Source organism: Hemicordylus capensis, chromosome 3, assembly GCF_027244095.1.
Source record: "Hemicordylus capensis ecotype Gifberg chromosome 3, rHemCap1.1.pri, whole genome shotgun sequence".
NCBI classification, from domain to species: Eukaryota; Metazoa; Chordata; class Lepidosauria; order Squamata; family Cordylidae; genus Hemicordylus; species Hemicordylus capensis.
In genome coordinates this window covers 349,921,102-349,948,265 of record NC_069659.1, presented here as the reverse complement: position 1 = coordinate 349,948,265, position 27,164 = coordinate 349,921,102, and the positions used below count along the sequence as shown (strand labels likewise).

The 27,164-nt window shown below is 46.1% G+C and overlaps 1 protein-coding gene across 3 annotated transcripts in view; it reads left to right on the top strand.

The window, feature by feature from the left end:
• Window positions 1-1,407: 1,407 nt before the first annotated feature.
• Window positions 1,408-27,164, top strand: part of LOC128351307 (cytochrome P450 2J2-like) — a 51,113-nt gene continuing 25,356 nt past the window's right edge. Inside the window, exon 1 of one of the 3 annotated variants that reach the window (XM_053310750.1) lies at window positions 1,408-1,544. The gene's annotated coding sequence lies outside the window, so the exon portion shown is untranslated. Of the gene's footprint in view, window positions 1,545-5,778; window positions 5,988-27,164 lie in introns of those variants that run through there. The other 2 variants (XM_053310752.1, XM_053310751.1) reach the window with 2 other exon arrangements.

Here is a 27,164-nt window from a genome sequence, read left to right as displayed (position 1 = left end):
CAAATGTGTATGTTCTTCTTGATAAGCCACATCCAGTATCCTCTGCTTAAGAGCAAGCTTAGCTCACTCACAGCCCCAATCCAGTAAAAGCGTAGGAGAAATACCAAAATGATGCAATTTGTCCTCAATAGAAAGAAGAAGCCTTAACCAAAAACTGCAGGTTAAAAATCCAAGCTCTAAATTCCACCCTGTGCATACCTGCCTCCAAACGTATAAGAGGATTGGATGATACACACCGGGGGACCTGGAACAAACTCCTCTCAAAATTTGATTGAACAACTTCAAGAGATTCCAGGTCCTGATGAGGCAGAAACTCAGGTTGTGGTCAAGAAATGGTTAATAGGGTTTGCAAACTGCTTAATTGCAAATTGTTACTTGCTAGAAGTCATAAATCTCACTGGCCGGAATGCAGGGCGAGAGGCCCTGTTTGGGATCTGGAGATAGCTGGGCACTAACTATGACACCTTCAAGGACACATCATCTGGCTAAGGAAAAGAGTGAATTAGCTGGAACAAGATAAAGGTAGGGATGGAATGCCCAATTATAAGCTAGAGAAAATACTGCCAAATTGTAATATGAGCATGATTATAATAATTGTAATATGACGGATAAATGATGCTAACCAATGAAGATTGTATTTACTGAATGTAATTGAGATGGATATAAAAAGATGGAATCACGATGTAATCTTTATCTCAGGTTGGGAGCGATTCCACTGAGATCAAATTGCCTGGCAATAAATCTGTTTTTTCTCAACTGGTGTCAATCTTCGCACTCCGAACCCGGGCTAGGGAATTCTGCTACACTGAGAGAGGGAAATCTGAAATTCATAGAGTAACTGAGCAAGAGCCTGAGCTTCAAATCATCTAACTTCATGTAGCTAACTTCAGTTGTCCCCCTTTAGATCTACAAGAAGCCAAAATGGCTAAGGGACTTTTTTGCACATTCAGTTTCATGTATTCTTTATGGGGGTTCCAGCTACCTTTAAAATGAAAAATTACACCCAAATATTTATTTATTACTCTGAGAAGAGCAAAAGTGGATTCAGGAGGTAAGCAAGCTTTTCTAAACAAACAAACAAACAAACAAACAACATCAAGCCTTTATCCTTCAAACTAACTAACAAGAGGAGGGGAAACTTTGAGGGACTGATTTCTCTTTAAGGGAGAAGTTCTAGTATGTGTGGCTGTGTTTCTTTCTTGCCAGGGATAGCATTTGCCAGGGCTAGCCTTGGGGCTTCTCTGGCATTTAGTTGTTGTTTCTCCCTGCCTGGAGGGGGAAAGAGGAAGGAGTCAGTTTGGGCTGTAGTGAGTCACAACTGGTGGGAGGGCCCACATTCCTGTGAACTACATTCCTGTAGTTCACAGGAATTGTAGTTTGAATCCTACTCTCTATATAAGAGGTGAAGGCCCGAGAGCTTAGCAAACACGGCATTGGAGTTTTGCGTGGAGTTTAACGGGGATTTAGCAGGGTTTAGTGGGGAAGTGTGCGGGGGAGCCTGAAACATGTCCCCTTGATCACAAGGAGCCCAGTGGGAAGAGAAGGTAAGTGCTACTCCCTCCTTCATATTCTTGAGAAAGGAAGTTTGAACAGTTAAATAGCTGACCAATGGGTACCTACCACCCAACCCAGTTTTGGAGGCTCAAACCAGTTCAAACCAGTTTGAAATGGTTCAAACCAGGTTCAAATTCAAACCGAACCAAAGGGGCGTTCAAGCAAAACCAAAACCAAACCTCCCCACTCCAGTTTGAACCTGGTTTGAATTTGAACCAAACCAGGCAAACCAGTTTTGTGCATATCCCTAAATGGCTCTGTGGTAACCAGGAGATGACACCAACTCAACAGCACAACTTTACATTTAAATACTGTAAACAGCCAACAAAACTAGTTATGAAGACAGAAAGCCAGCAAGGGAGAGGGCACTTCCCAGTGTATTGCACAGAGTGCCAAATGTGTAACTATTTGCTCCGTGGGCAAAAGTCATGGTTGTGTGCTCAATGCAAGTTGCTCCTGGCTCTCAGGGAACAAGTTCATTCCCTCAAGACCAAGGTAGTGGATCTGGAGAAGCTCAGAGAGACAGAGAGGCATGCGTATGAGACCTTCAGGGACATGGTAGAGGCATCCAACTCCAAAGCTGATAGTTCCTCTGCTTGTCAGGGAGTATGAAGGTCTCAGAGAAGGAGGACATCAGTCTAAGAAAGAGGGAAATGCTCCTTTAGAAGGGACCTCTTCCATGGAAGATGAGTCCATATCCTCTCACACAGGGGATACTCCTCCAGGGGGTGGGGGCCTCCTTGTAGTGGGTTATTCAATCAGAGGTATAGCGAGATGGATTTGTGACCCGCGTGTTGACTGCCTGGTGACTTGCCTGCCTGGTGGCAATGTTGCGGACATCACACAGCGTCTAGATAGGCTGTTAGGCAACACTAGGGAGGAGACAGCTGTCATGGTGCACATCAGAACTAACAACGTGGGGAAATGAAAATCAAATCCCCTTGTTGAATAACCTTGGCTGAAGAGACCCCCGCTCCCGCTGGGAAACAGCTCACTGGCTTGGGAGGCCCCAAGAAGGCCACAACCGCAGCGGCGCAGAAGAGCGCAACCTCATAAGGAGACTGGCATATGGCGTCAAATTGCCTCGCCGCACCCTGTAAGGCTTGTGGTGTAATCGGCCTTCACTCATCCTGCTTCAGGGGGTGCTCCTTAGACCAAGCCTCCAGCATTCTCCTAACCCTGAATTGTGCTGTTGGGAAAGTCGTGCGCCTTGGTAAAGAAAGCAAGGGCTGCTAAATGACCTGCCATGGCCCAAGGGGATAGACCTTTAAACTTGATTTGCACTAGATATTGAATAATGTGTTAAGTGGGCAGAGGCCATATCTGACCAATTCCTACCTGTTCCCTAAAGTCCTGGAAAGCCCTGAAATGCCTACTATAAACTGCCGGAGTGCTTGGTGCTAAAGAGGCTAAGACAGCTCTATGCTCTTCTACGTGCCAAGATTCCACAGCCAAGAGGGCATTGCGTCGGGGTATGCTTCCACCTCTGGTTCCAGTTGATGAAAACTGTGCACCTGAAAACAAGACTGTGCATCCACCAAGCTGTTCTGCATCCCTGGCACATGACGGGCCACAAACAGGACGTTATGGGACAGGCAGGCCAGTACAAAAGACCTTACTAATGCCATAACCCTGGGGGATCTAGACATTTGCCTACTGATGACGTGCACCATGGCCTGGTGGTCGCACCAAAAATGTACTGTGGAGTCCCACAGCAAGTCTGTCCAGATGTGCACTGCCACAACTAGGGGTGAGTCCGAACCTGTCCGGCGGCCATTCTAAAGAATGGCTGAACTGCCGGACCGGTTCGGCTCTTGCTGGTCCGGGTCCAGGTGGGGGGTATTGCTTTAAGGGTGGGAGGGCTTGCTTACCCCTCCCGCCTCTTTGCCCCCTCCAGTGCCCGTATTTAACAGACAAACGGGGCGCTGGAAACCAGCCGCCCCCCCCCCCCGCCGCGAGCAGATTTACCCTTCAAAACTGCCAATACCCCTGCCGTCGCCCGCCAGCCCTCCCTCCCTCCCTCCCTCCCTCCCTCCCTCCCAGCTGCCCGCCCGCCCGCCCGAGGACTCACCCAATGCTTTAGAAAAAACAAGAGGAGCTACCGGACGGAGCTCCTCTCGTTACAAAGGCCTGCTGCATACTGAAGGCGCTTTGAGCTCGCGCACATGCGCGCGCCACAAAGCACGCCGATCGCCGGAGGCCCGGTCTACCTGCCGGGCCGGGTAGACCGGGCCTCCGGCGATCGGCGTGCTTTGCGGCGCGCGCAAAGCGCCTTCAGTATGCAGCAGGCCTTCGTAACGAGAGGAGCTCCATCCGGTAGCTCCTCTCGTTTTTTCTAAAGCATTGGGTGAGTCCTCGGGCGGGCGGGCGGGCAGCTGGGAGGGAGGGAGGGAGGGAGGGAGGGAGGGCGGGCTGGCGGGTGACGGCAGGGGTATTGGCAGTTTTGAAGGGTAAATCTGCTCGTGGCGGGGGGGGGGCAGCGGCGGGGGCGGCTGGTTTCCAGCACCCCGTTTGTCTGTTAAATACGGGCGCTGGAGGGGGCAAAGAGGCGGGAGGGGTAAGCAAGCCCTCCCCGCCCTTAAAGAAAGGCCCCCCTTCGGTGCCGGTCCGGACTGCTCCGGACCGTGCACATCCCTAGCCACAACTATTGGGAAAAATCAGCAACGTAAGGTCTCTGGTCACACTCGCAGCGACCCAGGCATTAGGCCACCTTTCGGCGCAGCAGCAACCTTTAAAATAGACCCCCAAACCCAGACCTCCAGCAGCATCAGACTGAACCTAAAGCTCAAACTCTAACAGCTGCAGGCTGCGCCAGAAGGACACCCCATTGTAAGACTCCAAGAATGAGTCCCAAAAACCCAAGTCAGCCCGCATGGGGCAGTGACCCTGAAGTGATGATGCAGTTCCCTAACACCTGAGGTGGCAGTGCAAAGGTGTCTCAAAAAGGCCCGGCCTGGGGCAACTACCCTACAGGGAACATTAAAGTGACTTATTAGCTTCTGGAGCTGATGAAGGGTAATCTTACGAGCCTTCCTGCATGCATCCACCAAGCCCCTCAACACTAATAGCTTTTCCCTGTGAAGTCAAGAGCCCCCCACCTGCATATCTAACTCAATACCCAAGAACGTGAGGACATGGGTGGGGCCCGCTAAGGACACCACCCAAATCAGAACATAATCCCTGAAAAGACTCCAGCAAGTGCGTGCATTGGCCAGTCCCAGAACTTCCTGCAAAAAGGAAGTCATCTAGAAAGTCAGCCACTGTCCCTAAGCCCACCCTGCACCAAACTGCCCATTCCAGCATGGAGCTGAATGATTCAAACGCAGCACAGGAAACTGAACAGCCCATAGGCAAGGCACAGTCGATGTAATATTGGCCCTGAAAGGCAAAGCCAAGGAGATCAAAATCATCTGGGAGCATGAGTAGCAGGTGAAAAGCAGACTCAGTGTCACACTTTGCCAACAGAGCTCCCCACCTGCAAGACCAGACCATTTGAACTGCCGCATCAAACAACATATATCTGACTGGACAAAGCTCGGCTGGAATCCCGTCGTTCACAGAAGATCCCGGAGGGAAAGACAGGTGATGAGTTAGTCTATATTTCCCCAGGGCCTTCTTTGGCACCACACTGAACAGAGAGACCTGCAGGTTGGGCAGAGGAAGTTCATCAAATGGGCCCAACACCCGACCCAGGGCTACCTCCTTCTGAATCTTCCTCAACACAATGTCCTCCATACCTAGCACCAATTTTAAATTTGGGGCTGCATATTACACTCTCAGGAAAGAGCAAGGAATCCTAAAACCAGAACTTAAACCAGCTAACAAATAACCCACCAGCTCCCTTGGGGGTAGTCCCCCAAATTTCGAGCCAGCATGAGAAGCCTAACTGGGCTGGGGCCATTTTCCAGCATTGTTGCCCTGCTGCGCATCTCCTCCTTTCCTGTTGCCAGATGACTGGTCCTTGAGGTGCCCCCACCCCGCCAACCCAGAAACCCTGGCTCACTGGCAGAAGACACTGGCATGCTTTCCCCCACAAAACTTGGGGGAAAGCATGTGGCAGCCTGATTGCTGCCCTATTCCATCTGTGCCTTCTATCTGAGTGCTTGACTTGTTCCACCTGTCCCTAAGGACCAGCGATCTCTCTTGAGAGGAGAGATTTCTGGAGTCCTTGGCAGCATATATTGGAGGAAGGCACTCTAAGAGCATCTGGGAGGTTGGAGAGGATGAAGAGAGGAAGGGGGTAGATTTTGTCAGCTCCCTGACTTCTCATGACAAACAACAGGGTGCTGAGAGTACAGCTGCATTTGCTTGAGCTCTTACTGAAGATAAGGAAAACAAATGAATTAGAGAGACAAAATAGAACCCTAAAATTAGATTAGGACTATGTTTTCCTTCCTCTAATCTTCATTTGTTGGCTGCCGTCACACCCAAAGGTTGGTTTATCTATGTTTGTGTGGACTTACTATTGGAGACTTGAAGAGCTTTTGTTTTATTTTCTTTCATCTCCTTTTTAACATTGCAGTAATTCTCAGAGTTCTAGATAACCCTGCTGTTTTTTCAGCTGCACTAGAGAATCTTGCATTAGCAAACAAATGCTCCTTTTTTCTGAGAGATAAACTGCTAGTATCTCTCCTTGGAAACGGTTCTAACTAGAGCTACATACCATATTCTTGGCATCCTGCCAGCTGCTGCCAGAGTAGTTTTCAAGGAGACAGAAGAAGAACAAACAGGCTTCTATTATTGACTTTTTTCCATTTACAAAGCCCTCTGACTCTTTAATGAGACCCACCGCAGAGATTGAGATTGCCGTTACTTTACAATGGAGAGGAGCTTGTGTGTTGCAAGGCAGAAGGAAGGGAAGAGAAGGGAGGGAGGGAGGAAGTGGCTGGAAGGAAGGAAGTCCCTAAGATTAGCAATCTACATGTCAGAGGGATAGTGTAAGAGTAGTAGAGAAGAGATGACCAATGTCTTGACCCTCTAGCCCTCTGACTCACTAGTCTGTCCTCCTATGTCACTGAGACAAGAGACAGTGCATAGTCCTTCACTTCCAACACCCCCCTCGATGTCTCATGACTCAGTTCACAAGATTCATTTTCTCTCTCAGCTTTTCAAAGCAGCGTCCTGGTAGTGGCTTAGTGAGTAGATCTGCAAGCATTTCATTTGTTGGGCAGTAGATCAGCTTGATTAGCCCATCCTTTTGCAGATTTCTGACTACATGATACTTCACATCAATATGTTTAGTACGCCTCTTTACATCTTCTTGTTTGGAGAGTTGAATGCAGCTTTGGTTGTCTTCATACAATGGAATGGGCTGTGGGACATCTATACCTAGATCTTTCAGTAGCTGACACAGCCATTGTATCTCGTGACAGCCCTGTGCAGCTGATACATATTCTGCTTCAGTGGTTGATGATGCTGTTATGTCTTGCTTGGTGCTTGACCAGCTTATGGCTCCATCTCCATAGAAAATTATGTGAAGGCTGGTGGACTTCCTTTCTGTTAGGTCTCCACCCCAGTCTGCATCTACGTATGCTTCTAGTTTTGGTTCACTGTTTGCTGGCAGCTTGAGCTTAAAGTGTGCAGTACCCTTTAGGTACTTAACAAGTCTCTTTATCATATTCCAGTCCTTGACTGTTGGTGATGCAGTCTTTCTGCAAAGTAAGCCAACTGCTGTACTAATATCTGGCCTAGTAAGTGTACTAATGTATAAAAGCTTACCCAATGCTTCATGATATCTATGATTATCAGATAGTGGCTCAGTTTGATCTTCTTGCTTTATGTAGTTCACTTCCATTGGAGTTGGTGTAGGATTCGCATCTTCCAGTCTGAGCAGGTTTATCAGGTCTTTAATTTTCTGTTGTTGGTTGATGAGGAAACTTCCATCTTTCTCTCTTTGTACTTGAATGCCCAAGTAGTGTGCAATGTTGCCAAGTCACTTGACTTCCACATCTCTGTTCAGATGATGCATTATTTCCTTGCTGTCATCTGGATTCTCATAGGCAAAAATCAAATCATCAACACATGGCAAAATGTAAGTCCATTTGCCATCTCTGAATGTCGTGTACAGGCAGGGATCAGCTTCACTTCTTTTGAAGTTTGTTTGAAGCAGCATATCATGTATTTTTGTGTTCCATGCTCTGGCAGCCTGTCTTAAACCATAAATACTCTTTTGCAGTTTGCATACAAGGTCCTCTTTGCCTTTCTCTAAGAAACCTTGTGGTTGTTGCATGTAAATGTCCTCTTCTAGTTCACCATAGAAGAATACAGTTTTCACGTTGAGGTGTTCAACATGCGTTCCTTTGCTAGCAGCAATAGTTAACAGAGTCCTTACTGTGGTGTGTTTGACCACTGGTGAAAATGTTTCATCATAATCTTCTCCATATTTTTGTGAATATCCTTTTGCTGCTAATCTGGCTTTGTAGCGCTGAATTTCACCATCAGCATCATGTTTGAGTTTGAAAACCCATTTGCAGCCTATAACTTTCCTCCCTTGAGGTAACTTGCAGCCTATAACTTGAGGTAATTTGCAGCCTATAACTTTCCTCCCTTGAGTCCAGGTTTTGTTTTTCTGTAGAGCCTCAAGCTCTTCAATTGCAGCTTGTTTCCACTTTGGGGCTTCTGGTTGTGGTAGCTGGGATATTTCCTCCCATGATGAGGGTTCTTGTTATTCCACCATTCTTGTGAGATAGGACAGTCTCGGGGCTGGAACACCTCTGGTTGAGCATGTTGATCGCCACACTTCACCCTCTGTGGTCCCCTCCATTATCTCAGGTGCGTCTGGTGGATCGCTGGGGGTCTCAGTGTCGAGCGTGATTGGATCTGGATCTGCTGTCTCCTCCTCTTCAATTCTTCTGAGATCAGGAAGCATAATCCAGTCTCAGGGTGTTTGGTCTGGTTGCTTGCTTCGATGTAGCCCCCCTCTGAAGACGTAGCTCTTTCATTCTCATCAAAATACACCAATCTGCTTATGGTTATCTTGTTGGTGTCAGGATCCAGAATTCTGTAGCTTTTGGATTGCACTGAGTAGCCTACAAAAATGCCCTTTGTGGCCCTAGCCCCTAACTTAGTCCTTTTTTCCTTTGGGATGTATGAGTAAGCCGTGCTTCCAAAGACACGCAAATGCATCATGGAAGGCTTATGACCATGCCAAAGTTCATATGCTGTCATTCCTAGAGGCTTTGTGTGCATTCTGTTTTGTATGTATGTAGCAGTCATGATGCCTTCTCCCCAGCGTTTCTGTGGGAGGTGTGCGTCAGCAAGCATGCATCTTACCATATCTAGGAGGCTTCTATTCTTTCTTTCTGAGACTCCATTCTGCAATGGATTGTAAGCTACCGTGGTTTGATGCACAATTCCATGTTCTCTCCGGAACTGCTGTGTGACACTGGACATATATTCTCCTCCATTATCTGTGTGCAGGATCTTTGGCTTCCGCCCAAATTTGTTGTTTGCCATGGCCACGTAGTCCTGGAGTTTCTCGAGCATCTGTGATTTCTCCTTTAGTAGAAAGACAACCATGTATCATGGGAAATCATCGATGAATGTGAGAAAATATTTGAAATTACCTATGGTTGCTGGTAGTGGACCTGTTATATCACTGTGGATCAGCTCCAGGGGTCTTCTGGTCTTCCTTTCACTCTGCTTAGGAAATGGCTTGTTAACTGCTTTGGACTCAAGACAACAAACACAGTTAGTCACAATATCATATGGTACAAAATCAGTGCCATCAGCTAATCCCCTTTCCTTCATGTTCTGGATTGACTCATAGCTCCTGTGTCCCAGGCGTCTATGCCACAGTTGCAAGCAGTTTTCATGCAAGCATGACTGAGCAAAGTTCACTTCATTGGGCTGGCATGCTTCAGGTTTGGACCAGGCTGGGCTTTCTCTGTCTGTCTTTGACACAGGTTGCTCCTGCATGCTGTACAGGCCTATGCATTTAGAGCCTACAAGGCAAACTTCTCCATTCTGGGTAACAGCACATTGTCCATTTCTAATATACCGTTCACAGCCTTGTTTTTCTAGCTTGGATATTGAAAGCAAGGAGCTTGAGAAGTCAGGGATATACAAAACATCCTTCACAAAAAATTCATTGATCCATCTAATAACTTGCAAAACAAAATTCCTCTGCCTTTCTTCTTTGCTTTAGTTGTAGTATTATTGCCCAAATGAACAATCTCTTCAGGAATATCAAACAGTTCAGTATAGAAATTTAAATGATTTGAAATATGGACCATTGAACCTGTGTCCAGAATAAATTTTTCATCGCCTTGCATCAGGCAAACACTGGAATTCTCATTTGAATCTCTTTCTGTAAAGTCAGCTTTCTTTGTCTGATTCTTGGGACAGTTCACCACCTTGTGGCCAAATTGGTTGCACAGAAAACAACTAAAGGCATTAGTCCCAGTTGGCCTCATTCCAGGAGCAGTCTCCCTGCTGGTGGTCATGTGACCTCTCTCTCTCTGGACTGAGTTCCCTTGGCAATGGAGCCAGACCTCTTTGTATGCGTAAGTACATATCCCTCCCTCATATCCCTCATATTCTTGGGAAAGGCTGTTTGGACAGTTAAATAGCTGACCATTACAGTTGAGACCTATCCTAACAAAATATCTAATAAACGGACAATAAGCTCCCTAAATACTGTAAAGAGCTAACTAAAACAGTATGAAGATAGAAGGTCAGCAGGGGAAGGGGCACTTCCCAGTGTATTGCACAGAGTGCCACATGTACGACTATTTACCCCATGGGCAGAAGTCGTGGGTGTGTGCTCGGTGCAAGGAGCTCCTGGCTCTCAGGGAACAAATCCGCTCCCTCGAGACTATAGGTGGCAGATCTGGAGAAGCTCAGAGAGACAGAGAGGCATGTGGATGAGACCTTCAGGGATGTGATAGAGGCATCCCACTCCAAGGCCGGTAGCTCCTCTGTTGTCAGGGAGAATGAAGGTCTTGGGCAAGGAGGACATCAGTCTGAGGAAGAGGGAGATGCTCCTTTAGAAGGGACCCCTTCCGTGGATGATGAGCCCATATCCTCTCGCATGGGGGATGCTCCTCTGGGGGGTGGGGGCCTCCTTGTAGTTGGTGATTCGATCATTAGGGGGATAGAGAGATGGGTTTGTGACCCGCGTGTTGACCGCACGGTGACTTGCCTGCCTGGCGCGAAGGTTGCGGACATTACGCAGCGTCTAGACAGGCTCCTAGGCAGTGCTGGGGAGGAGACAGCTGTCGTGGTGCACGTCGGCACCAACGATGTGGGGAAATGCAGTCGGGAGGTCCTGGAAGCCAAATTTAGGCTGATAATTAGCATTTTGAAATCCAGGACCCCCAAGGTAGCATTCTCAGAAATGCTACCTGTTCCACGCGCAAGTACAGTGAGACAGGCAGAGCTGAGGGGTTTCAATGCGTGGATGAGACGGTGGTGCCAGGAGGAGGGCTTTAGATTTGTTAGGCACTGGGACACATTTTGGGGCAAGCAAGGCCTGTACAAAAGGGACGGGCTGCACTTGAACCAAGATGGAACCAGACTGCTGGCTCTTAAAATCAAAAAGGTTGCAGAGCAGCTTTTAAAATGACACTTGGGGAACAGCCGATGGGAGCTGGGCAGTATCCTGTTTGGCAAAAGCCATCCTTTAAAGTGTGAGGCTGCAAAGAATGCAAATAAAATAGAAGGGGATGGAGCAAAACCGCATAAAGAGCAGATGGGAGCCTGTGCCAGCAGGTCAAAGAGTCAAAAGAGTAGCATACATCAGGGGAGAGATTCAGCGTATAGGGGCTTGTATGCCAATGCCAGAAGCCTCCGAGCCAAGATGGGTGAGCTGGAGTGCTTGGTTGCTAACGCAGAAATAGACATAGTGGGCATAACAGAAACATGGTGGAACAGTGAGAACCAGTGGGACACTGTTATTCCTGGGTATAAACTCTACAGAAAGGACAGGGAGGGGCGCCTTGGAGGAGGGGTAGCACTGTATGTTAAAGAAGGGATAGAATCTAATAAGCTAGAAAACCTAAGTGGACTGGAGTCCTCCACAGAAACCCTGTGGGTGACTATACAAGATCGGAAAGGAAACGTGCTACTGGGGACGTGCTATCGCCCTCCGGATCAAAATGATGACAGTGACAGGGTTGCAGGAGGAAATCAGGGAGGCGTCAAGGAGAGGCAGGGCTGTAATTACGGGTGATTTCAACTACCCACACATAGACTGGGTAAATTCACATTCAAGTCAGGACAAAGAGGTCAAATTTCTAGATACACTAAATTACTGTGCCCTAGAACAGTTGGTCATGGAACCAACCAGAGAGAAGGCGACCTTAGATCTAATTCTGAGTGACACCCAGGACCTGGTGCGTGATGTCAGTGTCATCGACCCTTTAGGGAACAGTGACCATAGTGCCATCAAATTCAGCATACATGCGGGGAGAGAATCACAAAGGATGTCTAAAACGGACATTTTGAATTTCAGAAGAGGAAACTTCTCCAAAATGAGGAGTATGGTGAAAAGAAAGCTGAGGGGGAAAATCAGGAGAGTCACTTCGCTCCAGAGTGCATGGAGTTTACTCAAAACCACAATACTAGAAGCCCAGTTAGATTGTATACCCAAAAGGAGGAAAGGTACCACTAAGTCCAGGAGGATGCCAGCATGGCTAACAGGTACCATCAAGGAAGCCATAAAAGGGAAGAAGACTTCCTTCCGAAATTGGAAGGCCTGTCCAAACGAAGAGAACAAAAAGGAACACAAACTCTGGCAAAAGAAATGCAAGGTGACAATAAGGGAGGCAAAAAGAGAGTTTGAGGAACATTTAGCCAAAGTATCAAGGGGAATAACAAAAACTTCTTTAAGTACATCAGAAGCAGGAAACCTGCCAGGGAGGCGGTTGGGCCATTGGACAATGAGGGACTGAAAGGGATTATTAAGGAGGATATGGAGGTTGCAGAGAAACTGAATGAGTTCTTTGCATCTGTCTTCACGGCAGAGGATACTGAGCACATACCTGTTCCTGAACCAGGCTTTTTAGGGATGGAGGCTAGAGAGCTGAGTCAGATAAAAGTGACAAGGTATGATGTTCTAAACTGTCTGGAAAAACTGAAAGCTAACAAATCACCAGGGCCGGATGGCATCCATCCAAGAGTCCTCAAAGAACTCAAATGTGAAATTGCCGACCTTCTTGCTAAAATATTTAACTTATCCCTGAAATCGGGCTCTGTACCAGAGGACTGGAGAGTGGCAAATGTAACACCGATTTTCAAAAAGGGATCCAGGGGAGATCCGGGAAATTACAGGCCAGTTAGCCTAACATCCGTTCCAGGTAAATTGATGGAAAGCATCCTCAAGGATAAAATTGTAAAGCACCTAGAAGAACAGGCCCTGCTCGGAGTGGGCCAGCATGGCTTCCGCAAAGGTAAATCTTGCCTCACCAACCTTTTGGACTTCTTTGAGAGTGTCAACAAGTGTGTGGATCAAGGTGATCCAGTTGACATAGTCTACCTGGACTTCCAAAAAGCTTTTGACAAAGTTCCTCATCAAAGGCTCCTGTGGAAACTTAGCTGTCATGGGATAAGGGGACAAGTACATGTGTGGATTGCTAACTGGTTGAAAGACAGAAAACAGAGGGTAGGTATAAATGGAGAGTTTTCACAATGGAGGGAAGTAAGAAGTGGGGTCCCCCAGGGATCTGTACTGGGACCGGTGCTTTTTAATTGATTCATAAATGATCTAGAAGCAGGGGTAAGCAGCGATGTGGCCAAATTTGCAGATGATACCAAACTCTTCCGGGTATCGAAATCCCAAACGGATTGTGAGCAGCTCCAAAAGGATCTCTCCAAACTGGGGGAGTGGGCGACAAAATGGCAAATGCAGTTCAATGTTAGCAAGTGTAAAGTGATGCACATTGGGATGAAAAACTCCAACTTCAAGTATATGCTGATGGGATCTGAGCTGTCGGTGACGGACCAGGAAAGGGATCTTGGGGTTGTGGTTGACAGCTCGTTGAAAGTGTCGACTCAATGTGCGGCAGCTGTGAAAAAGGCAAATTCCATGCTAGGGATCATTAGGAAGGGGATTGAAAATAAAACGGCTAACATTATAATGCCCTTATACAAAACTATGGTGCGGCCACACTTGGAGTACTGCGTACAGTTCTGGTCACCATATCTTAAAAAGGACATTGTTGAACTGGAGAAGGTACAGAAGAGGGCAACCAAGATGATCAGGGGACTAGAGCACCTTTCCTATGAGGCAAGACTACAACACCTGGGGCTTTTTAGTTTAGAAAAAAGACAACTGTGGGGAGACATGATAGAGGTCTATAAAATCATGCATGGTGTGGAGAAAGTGGAGAGAGAGAGATTCTTTTCCCTCTCACACAACACTAGAACCAGGGGTCACTCCATGAAATTGATTGCCAGAAGGTCTAGGACCAACAAACGGAAGTACTTTTTCACACAACACGTGATCCACTTGTGGAACTCTCTGCCACAGGATGTGGTGACGGCCAACAACCTGGATGGCTTTAAGAGGGGTTTGGATGACTTCATGGAGCAGAGGTCTATCAATGGCTACTAGTCGGAGGGCTGTAGGCCACCTCCTGCCTCAAGGGCAGGGTGCCTCTGAGTACCAGTTGCAGGGGAGTAATGGCAGGTGAGAGGGTTCTTATGTTCTTATGTTCTTATGTTCTTATGCAAATGTGGGGGGACCATGTGGTTTCCTCTTTCAGCATTTCCTCCCCACCTTGGGTTTCCTCTGGAATGGCCAATTGTTGCCTTAAGAGCAAAGTTATTTGCCAATTCAGCTTCATAATTGAGAATTCAAAACTTGTCTTCTGCTTGCTTCAGAAGATATAGTTTCCTCAGCTCTCTCAAAGGTTAGAGCGATGTGGACTTCCAATTGGCCGATTATATTGCTGTAGCTAGGCGGCATGCTTAGGAACAGAACTTCCAATTTCTGACTCTCTGTAAATTCCTCTCTTGCAGATTTATTTTTATTTTTTTAAAGTCCCATAGCAGTCCTACATGCGTGGCAAAACAGTCCCCGTCTTTATACTGGAGATTCTGCATTTTCTTTCTCAAGTTAAATCTGTATGCCCACCCCTTTTTCATATGCAAGGAATCTAGCTTGCTTAGCATTTCCTTTGAGGTCACATATGAGCCATTTTGGAAGAGCAGTATATAAATCAAATAAACAAACAAACAAACAAATATGGTAGAAAGATAATTTTTACTCACAGAAGCAGCTATCAAAGCTTGAGCTTTTGCATCGTTGAGTTGCCACTCCTCCTTAGCAGTTTTCTTAGCAGCTGTGGTTCCATCTGCGGGGGATCTTCTTCAGTGACTTTCTATAGTCCTTCAGCTCACAATGAAATCCTCAGTCTAGTTTTCCATTCCAAGTAATTGTCTGGGTTCAGGATAGTCAGCCTGAGCTTTCCCTCTAGGTAAGTAGCCATCCTCACTGAGCTCCAAGAAAGGGCAGCTGCTGTAGATCAGCAATTCAAAGTGTCCACGGCTAGATCTCACTGGATCTCCTGGAACAGACTCAACTCTTTAGTTGCAGTACACGCAGCTCAAAATACTGGGCTCCCATAACCTGTTGGGAATTCTCTCTGGTAAGGGAAACACTTTTTTTAATTATAGCAGAGGCACAACACAGCAGAATTTAGTTAGGCATGCATGTATGCTGAGAGTAAAGTAACTTGGAGCCAGTTCATAGTTTCAAATCAATATAAATGATATTTATTAGAGAACTCCATTCTAGATAGGAAAGTGAGGAGTTAGGATCTCTAATCTAGCTAGCTAGCTAGCTGGATGCAGATGGATTCTGCATCTCTGCACACAAGGTGCAGGGAAGAGGAGCTTGCATGTTGCAAGGCAGAAGGAAGGGAGAGAAGAAGGAAGTAGCTGGAAGGAAAGAAGTCCCTAAAAATAGCAATCTACATATCGAAGGGATAGTGTCAGAGTAGTAGAGAAGAGATGACCAGTGTCTTGACCCTCTAGCCCTCTGACTCACTAGTCTGTCCTCCTATATCATTGAAACAAGGTTTGTAGATAATGTGATAGATTTGGCCTCCTCAGAAGCCCCCCAAATACTTCAACGACCCCAACGGTGTCAGGGGCCGGCCGAGGCAAGTGTAATGGTGGCCTTAGCATTCTGGTGGCCACCGCGTTGCGAGCATCTTCGAGACTACTCACACCACTTAACCAATACACTATGGCGGTCCTGGTCCAATTTAGCCGACATAAACTGCTGATTATTAATATTTACCTTCCACCGGAGAAAAAGAAAATTGCAGATTGGAGTAATATGGTCTGAACTGGAAAATTATCTTGTAGATCTTTTTTTGTCCTTTTCAGATGCTTTTGTGTGATTGGTGGGGATTTAAATGCGAGGATAGGTCCAGATGATTCTACTTTATATATACAACAGAAGGCTTTTCCCAATAGAAGTCCCTTTTACACCAGCCTTATACAGAGATTTTGTACCCTCTAACTATTGAAGTTAGGGGTTCATTCTGTCTAATAAGATGGTCATCACATTTGGACCAGGCATTAAAGATCTGCTAGCCTCCAATTATTTGAAGGATATTCGTGCATCCATCCTAAATAATGATTTTTGATTTGCCCCTTTAGCTCTTTATAATACCTTAGTTTCTGAACTTCAACAGTTTTTAATCAGTAAGAAACGTGAGCCCTGTTTGCAGTGTCGGATGGGCTCTCAGCATTGGTTTGACTGGGAATGTGTTAGTGCTAAAAAAGCCCTTATCAATAGCTACCAGACCTATAAAAGTAATCCTGGATTGCAGGATGCACAGAATCTGCTTCTTCAAAAAAGGGACTATAAGTCCTTGCTGGCCCACAAGAAAAAAGAGGCAAGGGGAGAGAGCTAGAAGAGATTCACCCAGGCGGTAAGAACTAGAGACACAACATTATTTTGGTGACTAATTAAACATTCTCCTAGATACGGTCTTAGTCTCCTAAGTTGTCATATTCACCCTGAAATCTGAAACAAACATTCCATGATTTGCATAAATATATGAACGCTGGTTGCAGACATACACACACACAACCCACATGATAGCGAGACCACTCCTCCATGGCCCCCGGTATCGATCTCTGAGATTCGTTGCCTTATCGTTCAACTTAGACCTGGCAAGGCTCCTGGGGAAGATCTTATTCCCCCAGAGGCAATAGAAACAAACCAGACTGGTGGGCTCCAATTTGGGCCTCGCTTATTTTATTTATTTATTTATCACATTTATATACTGCCCAAACTTTCGTATCTGGGCAGTTAACATAAAACAATTAAAACACAGTTAAACAATTCAACAATTGTTAATTCAACAAAGTAAAAACAATTCAACAATTTAAAATCAATCACAAAATTAAAACCAACAACTTTTAAAAGGCTGAGAAACCTTGGTTAAAAAGAAGGGTTTTCAGATTTTTTTTTTTTAATTGCCAGAGATGGGGAGGATCGTATCTTAGTAGGGAGCGCATTGCATAATCTCGGAGCAGCAACCGAGAAGGCCCGTCTCTGTGCAGCCATCCCACGTTTTGGCAGTAACTGGAGACGGACCTCCACAGATGACCTCAATGGGAAGTGGGGCTCTTCTAGTGAAGTGGGGCTCAGATTATTCTCTTTCTAGAAAATATAAGAGATCTGTCGAGCCAACATATACTGTAGCAAATCTTGAATCCAAGAAATATAGTGCCATAAGATTCTAATAAATTTCTATGTAAAAGTAAAATATGGGAACCTATGTGACAAGTCCTATTTCTTCTCTCATCCCATTTCAGGATAGCCCAGTTACGTTATATTACTTGTAACTTAAACATTTAAATTTAACTGGCACACTAGGAAGTGAGTGATAGGATGTAGAATGTTGTAGAGTTCATGCACCACTGTCAGGTTTTTGTCAATATCAAATCTTGTGGTCAACGTACTGAATTCTTTAGAATATGAATTAACAGCCAAAGAAAAGGGTTAAAACAAAAGTGTAACTTCAAACAAAAGTGTAACTCTGCCTTAATGCATTCTTTCTATCCCTATGAAAAAGAATGGCTGAGACCAAGAGCTAATGTGGACCCACCCAAGAACTCCCCCTCCCCTCCTGTTCTTTAGATCCTGTGGTCTCTTGGCATACTGCATCTGATCAGGCCATTTTGGTGACCTTAGATGTAGTATCTCTGTATACCAGTATACCTCTGGAACAGGCACACAATGTTGTGGAGTCTTTATTACTGGCACGACCTGATCCTAATCCCCCCACGTATTTCTTTCTTGAACTAGTGGACCTCCTTTTTTGAAAAGAGCTATTTTAGGTTTCAAGAACTATTTTATAGTCAGATTAAAGGCTTAGCTGTGGGCTGTACATTGGCGCCCAGTGTAGCGTGTTTGTTTATGGCGATGCTGGAAGATAAGTGGATTCTGAATCAGAGAGTTAATCCCTTTTATGAAGATCTGGAAGTATTTAAGCGCTTCATTGACAATGTCTTTACTGTGTTCAAGAATAGGGATAGATTTATGGAATTTGTTAACTGGTTGAATGGTCTGCATACAGACATTAAATTCACCAGCTATTGAGATGTTTAGCAGGTTCCGTATTTAGATACCTGGGTCCGGATGGGCCCGGGGAGATGTCTCACGTTTGCCCCGTATAAGAAACCACTACATAAGAACGCTTATTTACACTTTAAATCTCATCATCCTAGACATCTTAAGCAAGGTTTGTCGTATGGCCAGTTCTTACGTCTTAGACGTAATTCGACTTGGGATGTAGACTTTGGGAGAGAGGCTGAGACTCTTGAGCAACAACTGATCCAGAGAGGATACCCCCCGGGTGTGGTTCAAAATGCTAAAGATCGGGCCAGACAGAGGGACTGAACAGAACTCCTTAAGGGTCAACCTCAGGAAGGAACACATAGAGTCATCTGGTCTATTGACTATACTCCCTGGGCTTTTAGGATCCAAGGGGTCATTCGGAAGCATTGGCATATAATAAATGATATTCTGGGCTGCCAATCCCCACCCATTATGGCTTTCCGTAGGACCACAAGTATTAGAAATATACTCACTAGATCAGACTGTTCAGTCACTCATACACCTTTGCAGGTCACTACAGGTTTTTATCCATGCGGTGGCTGTTCGCTATGCCCTCTAGCAGTACGTACTAGGGGTGTGCAATTCGGGTTTTCAGTTATTCGGTTCAGGACCCAAACCGAATCACCCCCGTTCTGTTCGTGCCCAAATCTGGGCTACCCAAATCACCCCTGATTCAGTTCGGATTTGGATTAAATCCGACTCGATTTAGGTAAGAAAAACGGGTCATGGGGCAAAATAGTGGGGTGGGGTGGTAGTGCCTAATGGATGGAGGCTACCACCCAAATTTCAGGGGAATTGGGCAAAGGGCTGATTTTTGGGGAATTTTTGAAGTTTTAGTGTCTTTGGGGCAGTTCGGGGGCATAGCATGGGATCTGGGCAAAAAGAGTGGGGTGGGGTGGTATTTCCTAAAGGGTGGAGGCTACCACCCCAATTTCAGAGTGATTGGGCAGAGTGCTGATTTTTGGGGAATTGTTGAATTTTACACATCTTTAAGGTTTTTCCCCATAGAGAAGCATTGAGGTGTCAGCAAATGTATAGCTTCACGCGGGGGGCAAAGGGGTGGCTGAGAGCAGTGTGGGGTTGGTGGAAGTTCTAGGTAGGGTCAAGGAATCTACCTGAATTTTTTCAAAGGATTTGGGCAGAGGGCTGATTTTTGGGGAATTGTTGAAGTTTACGCGTCTTTAAGGTTTTTCCTCATAGGGTATGCATGGAGCTTTCAGCAGCCCCATAAGTGCACTTGAGGGGTGCTGGGGTGGCCCAGAGCGAGTGATAGTGTAGTGCACATAGGGTGCCAACCACCCCCATGGGTTTCTAACCCATGGGGTACAGGGTTCTGTTGTTTCAGAGGTATTCTGAGTGTGGATTCTATGATAGCAAATTAGAGTGGATTCATGGTGTTTCATTGAAAATCTCATTAGCTTGATCTAGGTTTGATCTGCGTTGCAGGGCTTTACGTAAACAACTGCTGAGTATCTATAGAGAATACAGATCGGGTACAGAACAAACAGTCCCATCAATCTACTATCAGATTTAAAAGGCATCCAAAAGTAGTCTTAACTATGCTAAACAACAAGCATTGCGAAATGTCTGGAACAAGCTTATCATGGCCACTGCTAATAAAGATAGCCACACTTTTTGGAGATTGGTTTCGGCAACCGGACGGGTTAATATCCCTTGTAAAATTCCGGCTAGATCGTGGGAATCTCACTTTTTTGCTGTCTATAATGATGCCCAGCCTAGCCAGATCTTTGTTCCCCCTCTGATTGGGGTGTTGCCCCGTTGGCCTCCTGTTACGCCCGCTGAAATAACGGATCTAATAAGTCACCTTAAAAATGGAAAAGCTCCTGGTCCTGATCTTATTCTTCCTGAACTATTAAAATCTAATATAGAATGGTGGGCTTTAGTTCTAGCTAATTTATTTACATCGATCAATAGTTCAGGCGTTGTTCCAGAGCAATGGAAATCAGCAATAGTGGTTCCCATATTCAAAAATGGTTCCCATTCAGACCCATCCAATTATCGACCCATTAGTTTGCTGTCAGTGGTTGGCAAATTATATGCTCTGTACCTTTTGGATAAGCTTGAGGCATGGATCTCAGAAAATCAAATTCTCGGGATTGAACAAGCAGGCTTTAGAGCAGGCCGCTCTACTCTCGATCATTGTATGATCTTGCACCATCTAGCAAAGAAATACTCTAGCAGCCCCAAATGTAAATTTTTTGTTGCCTTTATTGACCTAAAATCCGCGTTTGATTCTATCTCCAGATACTTATTATGGTCCAAACTTGAAAAAACAACAATAGATAAGAGATTGCTATTTTTGATTATGCAGCTTTATTCCAGTTCCTCATTACGGGTTAGATATGCTATCAATGGGGCCCTAACTGATTCTATCCCCTCTACTCGAGGGGTTAGACAGGGCTGCGTCTTGGCCCCGACACTGTTCAATCTCTTTATCAATGATTTGGCTCCATTTCTGGAGAGTGTGGACTCCCATGCCCCAAAGCTGGCTAACAAACGAGTGCCCATTTTACTCTATGCCGATGACGCAGCCGTGCTATCCCAGTCCAGATTAGGTTGACAAAGACTGTTGCGTGCTTTTGCCGGCTACTGCAATGATAACAAACTAACAGTTAACTACAAAAAAACAAAGGTCCTGGTTTTCTCTAAATCCAGGAAACTATATAAATGGGTAATAAATCAGAACCACATTGAGCAGGTTTACAACTATAAATATTTAGGCATATCATTTCAATATAATCTAAATTGGAAAACTCAAAGGCTGTCTTCAATTCACAAAGCCTGCAATACCCTCAGTGCCTTTTTGCGATTTTACTACTCTAAAGGGGGCCAATTTGTTCCCATGGCACTCCAGGTATTTTGTGCTAAGATCGTGGCCCAACTGCTTTTTGGAGTTTCGCTATGGATCCAGGGTGTAACATCTGAACTGGAGAGAGTACAGTCTATTTTTCTGAGAGCAATTTTTGCAGTGCCTAGATGTGTGCCTTATTCTGCTCTATGTTTGGAATCTGGGTCTATCTCTATTGTCTGTAAAGCCTGGGAGCTTACTTTCACTAGATGGAGTAAACTCTGTTCTGAGATTCAGGAATTTTCTTTTTTTCAACATCTATGGGTGCATTCTTATCCTAACCCTTGGCTAAAATTTGTAAATAATAAAATTATTCAGCTGGGCCTTTCTCCTTCAGAACTCCTCACTTGGGAATATAATAAGGTGAAGGAAATATTATTTCTCTGGTTGCATGATATTGAACGGCAGGAACTTAGGTCTTCGGCCAATAGGACTTGCTCCCCTTTACATTTTGGGATTTTGCCACCCTGGGGAGATAGAGGTGCTAGTTATTTGACAATGCTACATTTTTCCAAATTTCGGGCTGCATTTGCCCGGGCCCGGTTCAATGTGTTGCCCTCTTCTCTTTTGGATCGGAGGTTTGCAAAAGATAATCCTGTTGCAGTTTTCTGCCCTTGTGGCGTTGGCCTTCTGGAAACTGTCACCCATGTGTTGCTGTACTGCTCGTTGTATTGGGACGCTAGAGAAGAGCTCATTTCCCCTTTGTTACTTAAATTTCCCGGAAGGTGTGATCTCTTTTAAACTTATTACTGCCTCGCGGATTCGAGCCCTGGGACTACAGCAGTTGTGGCTAAATTTTTCTATATTGCCATTAGGTTGAGGTCCCTATTAAGTGCCTAACTGCGAGAGCTGTTTGTTGTTTTTAAATAATGTATTATTATTGATTGTAATCTGTCATATTGTGTTATAGCATTGTTTTATTGACGTATTGTGTATATTTGTTACTACCATTTTTGCTGGCCAATGGCCGTAATAAAACTGATGATGATGACATATTTAGTCTTTTATTTTGGGAGCCAGAAGTCAAGCATAAGGAGGGAGAATCGTGTAAGGAACATGAGGCAACTAAGCGCAAACCAGTTGAGAAGACATGGAACAATTGGTTGTCAGGCTTCACTATTTACATGGGAGTAATAGTGCAGGCACAACCAGCCAGGGGCCCAGCGCTTTTAAAATACATGGGCATCATTCACAGGGCAGTTTCTGACTTTGCGGGCTCCTCCTGGATCTGCTACAATGAAAGTTTCCACATGCGGGCTGCCTTGGACCCCACCTTACCATGGGATGCACCCCTACAGGAGCTCTGGCTGGTGATTATGTCTCCGGCTCGCCCCGTGGAGGGGGACCGGTCGGATAGTGGGCATTTGCTCTCCAGGCCACATGGGATCTCACCATCTCAGCGGCAGGCCCACAGTGGATTCAACCCCACATGGTCTGCTGGGAATATAACAACGGTGGTTGGTGTTCTAGGGCGTCGTGCTGATTTAAGCATGCATGTGGGCTTTGCGGTGCCAAGCACCCGAGCTCCACATGCCCTAGGGCCAGGGTCGGGAGTCCCGACTCAAAATTCAGGCCAGGTAGCAATAAGAAAGGAGGCCCCCCTCCACCCCCTGCGGGTAAAGGGTCCCAGCCCCATCAGGCTTGAGGTGCTTGGGCACTTGCTGAGGACCTATCCCAATAGGTCCATTCAGATGCTGCTGGGGGGATCGGCTTCGGGGTCTATTTTAGGGGGTGTTGGTGCGCTGCCCGCTGGCTGGTAGATTGGGCGCAGCGGGGGGTAACCAGGGACCTGACATTCCTGGAGTTGTTTCCCATAGTGGTAGCAGTGCATCTCTGGGCTGACGAGTTTTCTAACTCGTCAGTCCGGTTTTGGTGCGATAACCAGGCCGTGGTTCAAGTCATTATTACTCAGACTTCCCACTCCCAGAGGGTTATGGGGCTCATTAGGGTCTTCGTGCTGCAATGCCTTCGGACCAACATCTTGTTTCAGTCTTGCCACGTGCCTGGGATTCAGAATGATATTGCTGATGCCCTGTCTCGTTTTCAGGTGAACGGGTTCATGGAGTTAGCACTCGAATCAGCACTGCACCTGGAGCCTATGCCTGCCTTTCTGTGGCATCTTGGCAGGTAGAAGCCCAGCTTGCCATAGCGGCTTCATGGCGCCCAGCACTAGGGCGAGTTATACGTCCAAGATTGAGGCTTTCCCCGTTTTTCGGAGGGTGGAAGGCCTGGCGGAGGTTTGGCCGGTACCGGTTAGTCACTTACAGCAGTTCCTGGTGCTCCTCCATAGGGCGGGGCATGCTGTGTCTACCTTAGGTGGTTATTTGTCCGCTTTGGCATTTGAGGCCCAATCCAGAGGGGTTGAAGATCACTCTGGTGACCCCCGGGTTAGACGTATGCTGGAGGGTTGGTCTAGAGAGTGTCCTGCGGGAGTTGACGCTAGACGCCCATTTACCTTGGATTTGATAGCTGTCCTGCTCGGGCAGTTGCCAGGCTGCTGCAGGGCCCCCTCGGAAGTCCCGCTTTTTCGAGCAGCAGTACTGGTTGCCTTTTTTGGCGCTTTCCGGTCCGGTGGGTTATTGCCAAAAAGCAAGGGTTCCCCCAGGGGCGGTTGCCTGAGGTTTTCAGAGCTGTCCTTTTTGGATGGAGAGGCGCGTTTGCTCTTAGGCCGTTTTAAAACTGACCAAAAGGGTAAGGGACAGGTCGTCCACCTGGCGGCTGGCGGCAACTCTTCACTTTATCCGGTGACTGCCTTATGGCATTACCTGGATTTAGGGCCCTTCCCAGGGGGCTGTTTGTTTGCGCATGAGGATCGGGGTCCCCTTACTCAACATCAATTTCTGGCCATTATTCGGAAGGCCTTGATTGCAGCCAGGGTCCCTGTGGAGGGACTTCCCTTGCATTCAATTCGGATCGGGGCTGCCACCACTGCTACTCGCATGGGATTGCGAGAGGACGCTGTCCAGAGGATAGGGCGATGGAAATCCACAGTAGTCAGGCGCTACATGCGCTGAATGGGGTGTGTGTACCGGAACTGATACACTGTTTTTCTTGGCAGGCGCTGGGGGAGTAGCGGCTCCCGTTCGGGTCCTGGTGTGTGGCCATTTGTTGGTCTTTTAGGCCTTCAAGCGGACCAGCATCTCCCACTGGGGCACTCAGTTGGGATTTAGAAGGAGGGCCTCGGTTTACTGGTTGGGCATGTGGGGTATGCTGTGGAGCCAGCTGCTCCCGGCTATCCGGGACCATTTAGCTAGGTTTCCTGAGCCTGATATTATTGTTCTTCATTTAGGTGAGAATGATCTAGGCAGGTGGACTGGCCTCTCTATCGTTCAGCAAGCCTCTTCTGATCTTGCGATCTTGCAGGGTTGGATACCTGGGGTTCGCATATTATGGATTAACTGGCTGCAACGCAGGGTATAGTGGGGGGTGCAGAACGTGCTGGGCATTGAGAAAGCTCGGCGTAAATCTTCCACTGCCATAGGGAAACTGGTGAGGGCAGCGGCGGGTGAGGTTCTGCTACAGCCTGGGATGTCTGCCCGTTCTCCTGAGTTGTTTCGCCCTGACGGAGTTCACCTTTCTGAGGTGGGATGTGACCGGTACCTTAGCAACATTCGGAAGGGGCTTGCTGAGTTTGTGGAGAGGTATGGGGCAGAAAGGTCGAGCTAGGCTAACCTCCCTGGGTGGCAGTAGCAGTGGGGGGGGGGATGTTAATTTGAGGGATAAAACATTAGTGAGCACCCTTGGATATTTAAGAGGTGGATTGGTCAATCACTCCTTTGTGGTCTGTGTGGCAGGGGGAGAATCGATTGCCATGAAACCGGCTTCAGGACTTCACCAACCTTTGGGCTGAGCGGTCCGGGGGGTGGGGGGTTGAAAACCTTGAAGTATCCAGATCCCCTCTTACAAAAGGGGGGGTTGGCTTTGAAGGAATTGGGCCGGGTATACCTGCCAGTTTCCCGAGACAGGGTGTGTCGCCCAGTAGGGCGCTGGGTAGGACCTCAGAGTCCTAACCCGGTCCTAGTAGGCCCATACTGTTCTCTAAGGGTGATTAATCACCTGATGTTCCAGTCCGCCATGTCTTGTTGATCCATTTAATAAAGTTGTGGCCCTCTTACCCATATTAAGTCTACGTGTCTTCTTGGGCTGGGGTCTGGAGACAAGCTTCCCTTATCTTTGCATACCAGACGTTGGAACCGTCTGGGCTTAACACCAATCTAGACCTGTCCTGCTATTTATAGGGCTACTCCATCTTGATTCTTCTGACCATTGGTTTTACATCTATCCAGTTTTGCCCTGTCACCCCCAGGATTCCCCTATCCTGAATGTTTTGATTTCACATTAGGGATAGATGCCCTGCATACTCAATTGAACTGCCTATTATAGATCAGGATTTACCATCTCAGTTTCCCTCTGGCCTTTGTTTATGAGACCTTTGGTTTAGTAATGTATGCTCCCTTGTTTCCTCTCCATTCTGAGTTATATTTGAGTGCCTCCCCTTTTCCTCCCTTCTCACTTATGTTTATACCTGGCTTTGTCAGGTTGGCTTGTTGTTATTGATGCAGGATGTCCTCAGCTTCCTGAAGTGTAGTATTGTGGGCTCTGTTCCTTTAATACCTGAGGTTATTTACAGTGTGTCAATCTGTGCTAATTGATTTACTGCTGAGTCATCTATCTGCATGCACACATGCTTGATTGATGACGTCATATACAGCTGTGGAAAATCCTTTCTAGACAGGTATAAATTAGAGAACTTTTCACAAGCATATATACCAGATAATATTGTAAGGCTTTATTTAGCTCTAGGAATGTTTTGGAATGGTATTAGGAATGGTATTAAGGAGGTTTGTATGTAATTTTGTATAAGGGTATCTTCTTTGTGACATATTTATTGTCGAGATTCACTATCGGCTGATTGTATTTATGTTTATTAACAGGCTGATGAAGCTTTGCCCGCGAAACGGCAAGTATCTGGAATAGCCGTTCGACTTTGTCTTGTTTAGTTTGCGTTACTCCACAGGGCATGCAGTGGGCTTTATCTTTGATTTATGACATCTTTTGAAGCCACGCTCGACTGGTCTATACAATTTGCATGTTTGTTATTGGGAATTTTCACTCCTGCAAATGATACTGAGCATTCTCAAACAAGCCAGCACCCCTCTTTTTTTTGCTCTGCTCAGCTACATCTCTACACGTTCAGTTTGTATTCTCCTAAAGGGTGTGAGGGTTAAGTTAAGTGACTGATGACTTCCACGCCCTATTGAAACTATGTTTGATGCGGCTTTTCTGCAATTTGGAACTTCCACTATTGTATGGATGACATTGAACTTTGCCCATTTTATTCAGCAGCCCTATTTTGCCTTGCTGGTCATACCTCCTCTGGAAATTTTGGACTGTTATTGTACATGTTTATATTCTTGTATTTTGTATTATGTGATGGTTTGAATATTATTGTACATATCATTATTCTTGTTCAAATTTTGTGTTTGGATTTATGACTTATGGTTCATGAGTATCGGTAATTAGAGATTATTTTACTATTGGTTTATTGTTTCCATAGTTTAGTTGCTTTATATCATTTGTATATATGTTTGCCACAGTCACGGTGGGATTTCCCTTCCCTCTCTTCCTCTTTTTTTTTTCCCGTAAAGTATGAGCATTCTGCCTGTTACCATGACATCTTATGAACCAAAATAGATTTCCTCAGATGCAAATGATTGTTTCTGGCAAAGCCATCAAGGGCACTGTTCCTTCTAACTTAATACTGCAAATTTTAGGTAAAAGTACAACATTGGGAGCCACAAGGTAAATCTCTCTGTTCCCAAAATTGTTTTAAAAACCCATCTTTCTCTGCAGTCAATGGTTTCCCCTCACTTTTCCTCACTGGCCTGAACAGCCCAAGTACTGTGTAACTCTTCAATTTGTCCCAGGGTAGGTTCCTTTACAGGATAGTTTACTAAGATCCCTCTATCAGCTTCCTTTTGTTTAATGTCGCTGATAAATGGCAGTAAATATTGTGTTTCTTCATGAAGCAAATAGTAGCATTATGTTTGTCCAAAAGTAACCTTCTTTACATTCTGCTAGCTGAAGGGCATGCAGTGTGCTTAGCTAGCTGCTGAGGGTGTGGCACACAGGGTGTATTTCAGGCACACCTGGAGCAAT